Here is a 6,000-nt window from a genome sequence, read left to right on the forward strand (position 1 = left end):
GGGTTTTTGTTTGTCCACCCGCCTCTTGAGGATTGACCACAAGTTCTCAATGGGATTAAGATCTGGGGAGTTTCCAGGCCATGGACCCAAAATGTCAAGGTTTTGGTCCCCGAGCCACTTAGTTATCACTTTTGTCTTATGGCACGGTGCTCCATCGTGCTGGAAAATGCATTGTTCTTCACCAAACTGTTGTTGGATTGTTGGAAGAAGTTGCTGTTGGAGGGTGTTTTGGTACTATTCTTTATTCATGGCTGTGTTTTTGGGCAAAATTGTGAGTGAGCCCACTCCCTTGGCTGAGAAGCAACCCCACACATAAATGGTCTCAGGATGCTTTACTGTTGGCATGACACAGGACTGATGGTAGCGCTCACCTTTTCTTCTCCGGACAAGCCTTTTTCCTGATGCCCCAAACAATCGGAAAGAGGCTTCATCAGAGAATATAACTTTGCCCCAGTCCTCAGCAGTCCATTCACCATATTTTCTGCAGAAGATCAATCTGTCCCTGATGTTTTTTTTTGAGAGAAGTGGCTTCTTTGCTGCCCTTCTTGACAAGAGGCCATCTTCCAAAAGTCTTCACCTCACTGTGCGTGCAGATGCGCTCACACCTGCCTGCTGCCATTCCTGAGCAAGCTCTGCACTGGTAGCACTCCGATACCGCAGGTGAATCCTCTTTAGGAGACGATCCTGGCGCTTGCTGGACTTTCTTGGACGCCCTGAAGCCTTCTTAACAAGAATTGAACCTCTTTCCTTGAAGTTCTTGATGATCCTATAAATTGTTGATTGAGGTGCAATCTTAGTAGCCACAATATCCTTGCCTGTGAAGCCATTTTTATGCAACGCAATGATGGCTGCGCGCGTTTCTTTGCAGGTCACCATCGTTAACAATGGAAGAACAATGATTTCAAGCATCACCCTCCTTTTAACAGGTCAAGTCTGCCATTTCGACCCAATCAGCCTGACATAATGATCTCCAGCCTTGTGCTCGTCAACATTCTCACCTGAGTTAGCAAGACGATTACTGAAATGATCTCAGCAGGTCCTTTAATGACAGCAATGAAATGCAGTGGAAAGGTTTTTTTGGGATTAAGTTAATTTTCATGGCAAAGAAAGACTATGCAATTCATCTGATCACTCTTCAAAACATTCTGGAGTATATGCAAATTGCTATTATAAAAACTTAAGCAGCAACTTTTCCAATATTTATGTAATTCTCAAAATTTTGGCCACGACTGTAGGAAGAACAAAACGTACACTAAAGAAAAGGGTAGCAGAACATATTACAAATATAAAAAACGGTTTTGAACAACATTCCGTTTCTAAACATTTTAGGGACCATCACAATAAAGATTCTATTCAACTTACTTTTGCAGCTTTCGAGAAGATTAGGAGATATTGGAGAGGTGGTAATCACATAGCCAATATGTCCAAAATAGAGTCAAAAAGAATCTTCGAATTTTATACCATAATTCCTGCAGGCCTAAATGCAGAAATGGAGTTGTTTCTTGTAGATCTGGGATGTGTGCCAATCTGGGACGAGACATCGAAGTCCGGCTGTTTTACCAGCACTTTGATCTCCCCTCCTGGGTAGGGACGCATTCCCTTTTTCTTCTTTCTCCCTCTCCATTTCAGTTAGTATTTCCATATGTTGAAAAAGCATCTGAAAAAGAAGGAAAGATGGAAAAAAATACAAATGAAAAAGAAAAAAGGATAGAGAAGGAATAATATAATATGCCTATATTAAGCATATAGAACTACCTAGATACTTGTAGGGGTATTTGAAGAACTTATATGCCATTATTGGAGGAATGACTCTTTGCCCATTAGGAAATTATGATCATCATGTTCAAAATTCGTGATCATTAATTATTTCATAGAGTGACACCTGATTATGCATTAAATTATTAATAGAATGAGGGAAATCCATCTAGCTACCTATAAGTAGCGTAAATGCAAGAAATGCATTGAAAACGCACCAATAACACAGGTGCGTTTTATTTCGGGGGGGTTGTGTCTTTTTTTGAGTTTTAGTTTTTTTATTATGTTTTGATAAACTTGTACAACAGTTCATTGCATTCAAACTAATTAAATTAGAATCTCCACTAAATCCACAGTTGTGTATGGTATATTTATAAGTATAAAATTATATAGTGGCTCACTTAACTCAAATAATATTGGTAAAGGTGCTTAGTTTAAAAGTGGCTCACCTAGTCACTTGGCAAATTGGAAATATTGAGTAAATAAATAAATAAATAAACTAGCACTCACCATCCAAAACACATCTAAGACCAAGAACTTGAGTGGGTAAAATTAATTTGAATAAATGGTAAAAATCAATTAATAGTCTGATGTATAATGTACATAAAATCGATAAGACATATGCAAATAAAATGGAAAATAAAAAATAAAAAAATTGATGAATATACACTTATAATTTCTGCATAAAAACTGTAAATTGTACAAATAACAATAAAAAACAATAAATAAAAATAAAAATAGAGACTTCGAACTACTGGTTGCACATTGTTAGTAGTAGGTAGATAGGTAAGTCAATGGTTCTGGTCCAATGTACAGTCATGGCCAAACGTTTAGTGAATTACATAAATATTGAAAATTGGAAAAGTTGCTGCTTAAGTTTTTATAATAGCAATTTGCATATACTCTAAAATGTTATGAAGAGTGATCAGATAAATTGCATAGTCCTTAATCCCCAAAAAACCTTTCCACTGCATTTCATTGCTGTCATTAAAGGACCTGCTGAGATCATTTCAGTAATCATCTTGTTAACTCTGGTGAGAATGTTGACGAGCACAAGGCTGGAGATCATTATGTTAGGCTGATTGGGTCAAAATGGCAGACTTGACCTGTTAAAAGAAGGGTGATGCTTGAAATCATTGTTCTTCCATTGTTAACCATGGTGACCTGCAAAGAAACGCGTGCAGCCATCATTGCGTTGCATAAAAATGGCTTCACAGGCAAGGATATTGTGGCTACTAAGATTGCACCTCAATCAACAATTTATAGGATCATCAAGAACTTCAAGGAAAGAGGTTAAATTCTTGTTAAGAAGGCTTCAGGGCGTCCAAGAAAGTCCAGCAAGCGCCAGGATCGTCTCCTAAAGAGAATTCAGCTGCGGGATTGGAGTGCCACCAGTGCAGAGCTTGCTCAGGAATGGCAGCAGGCAGGTGTGAGCGCATCTGCACGCACAGTGAGGCGAAGACTTTTGGAAGATGGCCTGGTGTCAAGAAGGGCAGCAAAGAAGCCACTTCTCTCCAAAAAAAACCCATCAGGGACAGATTGATCTTCTGCAGAAAATATGGTGAATGGACTGTTGAGGACTGGGGCAAAGTCATGTTCTCCGATGCAGCCTCTTTCCGATTGTTTGGGGCATCAGGAAAAGGGCTTGTCCGGAGAAGAAAAGGTGAGCGCTACCATCAGTCCTGTGTCATGCCAACAGTAAAGCATCCTGAGACCATTTATGTGTGGGGTTGCTTCTCATCCAAGGGAGTGGGGCTCACTCACAATTTTGCCCAAAAACACAGCCATGAATAAAGAATGGTACCAAAACACCCTCCAACACCAACTTCTTCCAACAATTCAACAACAGTTTGGTGAAGAACAATGCATTTTCCAGGCACGATAGTGCACCGTGCCATAAGACAAAAGTGATAACTATGTGGCTCGGGGACCAAAACCTTGACATTTTGAGTCCATGGCCTGGAAACTCCCCAGATCTTAATCCCATTGAGAACTTGTGGTCAATCCTCAAGAGGCGGGTGGACAAACAAAAACCCACTAATTCTGACAAACTCCAAGAAGTGATTATGAAAGAATGGGTTGCTATCAGTCAGGAATTGGCCCAGAAGTTGATTGAGAGCATGCCCAGTCGAATTGCAGAGGTCCTGAAAAAGAAGGGCCAACACTGCCAATACTGACTCTTTGCATAAATGTCATGTAATTGTAGATAAAAGCCTTTGAAACATATGAAGTGCGTGTAATTATATTTCACTACATCACAGAAACAACTGAAACAAAGATCTAAAAGCAGTTTAGCAGCAAACTTTGTGAAAACTAATATTTGTGTCATTCTCAAAACTTTTGGCCACGACTGTATACTCCTTGTGGTGTAGTGGTTAAACCAGTGAATATGAACTTGGTAGAAAAATTGAAGTACTAAAAATATTAAAAATATTCAACCTGTCCATCAATATAAAGAACAGTCCTTTGAATAATCAAATGTGAAACATGGCCACTGAGCAAGAGGACAGAGGTCCTCGAAACGCGTCTGGCAGAACCAGAGAATCGCAACTACCCACCACTACCCGAACATACTGACTGCAATATTTGCAAAAGACCTCAGTATCGAGAAAGTTCTCCACTGCGAAAATTTAAACTATATGGCTGCTGCATAAAGATTCGAGACATATCGAATACACAGAAATACATAGGAGGGTGAGTTTTTATACACCACGAGCAGGGCCGTCTTTAATATTGATTGGACCCTGGGCAAAAATTTACTTGGACCCCCAGGATCCCGCCTTCCCACACCTTAGCAGGCAATCACGCCCTCCACCACAACACACACACAAAAAATCTACATATCTGGTAGAGTACAGTGAATGACTGTAAATACTTCCAGTTCTGAAGACTCCAGCGGCTCAGGATCAGTGCTCTGGGCAGCTGGGCTCAGGTTGGAAGTGGGCACCGGTCTGCAGGAAGGAGACCAGGGCTCGGCTCACCCTAGCATTACAGTGCACCCCAGCACCCTACAGTATTCAGTATAGCACCCTATAGTATACAGCACCACACAGTATGCAGTATAGCACCCCACAGTATATAGTAGAGCAGTATATCAGCCCACAGTATACAGCACCACACAGTATGCAGTATAGCACCCCACACTATACAGTACCCCATAGTATATAGTAGAGCAGTATAGCAGCCCACAGTATACAACACCTCACAGTATACAGTAGAGCAGTATAGCACCTCACCGTATACAGCACCCCAAACTATACACGATATAGCACCCCACACTATACAGCCCCCCACACTATACAGTACAGCAGTATAGCACTCCACAATATACAGCACCCACAGTATACAGCCCCCCACACTATACAGTACAGCAGTATAGCACTCCACAATATACAGCACCCACAGTATACAGCCCCCCACAGTATACAGTTCAGCAGTATAGCACTCCACAATATACAGCACCCACAGTATACAGCCCCCCACACTATACAGTACAGCAGTATAGCACTCCACAATATACAGCACCCACAGTATCCAGTATACAGCCCCACACAGTATACAGCACCCCACACTATACAGCACCCCACACTATACAGTACAGCAGTATAGCACTCCACAATATACAGCACCCACAGTATACAGCCCCCCACACTATACAGTACAGCAGTATAGCACTCCACAATATACAGCACCCACAGTATACAGCCCCCCACAGTATACAGTTCAGCAGTATAGCACTCCATAATATACAGCACCCACAGTATACAGTATACAGCCCCCCACAGTATACAGCCCCCCACAGTATACAGTACAGCAGTATAGCACTCCACAATATCAGCACCCACAGTATACAGTATACAGCCACCCACAGTATACAGACCCCCCACACTATACAGTACAGCAGTATAGCACTCCACAATATACAGCACCCACAGTATACAGCCCCCCCACTATCCAGTACAGCAGTATAGCACTCCACAATATACAGCACCCACAGTATATAGTATACAGCCCCCCACAGTATACTGCCCCCCACAGTATACAGGCCCCCACAGTATGCAGCCACCCACAGTATACAGGCACCCACACTATACAGCACCCCACTATACCGTAGTTTACAGTATATTAGCATAACAGCCCCTGTCACCTTTTTCTGATGTAATCTTCACAAAAAAAGTTCCACAGTTAAGGCAAACTTCTACAGCAACACTCCTTGATGACCTCATAGCCATGTGACCAGTAATA

The sequence above is a fragment of the Bufo gargarizans genome, chromosome 3 (assembly GCF_014858855.1).
Source record: "Bufo gargarizans isolate SCDJY-AF-19 chromosome 3, ASM1485885v1, whole genome shotgun sequence".
In the NCBI taxonomy this organism is placed as follows: domain Eukaryota; kingdom Metazoa; phylum Chordata; class Amphibia; order Anura; family Bufonidae; genus Bufo; species Bufo gargarizans.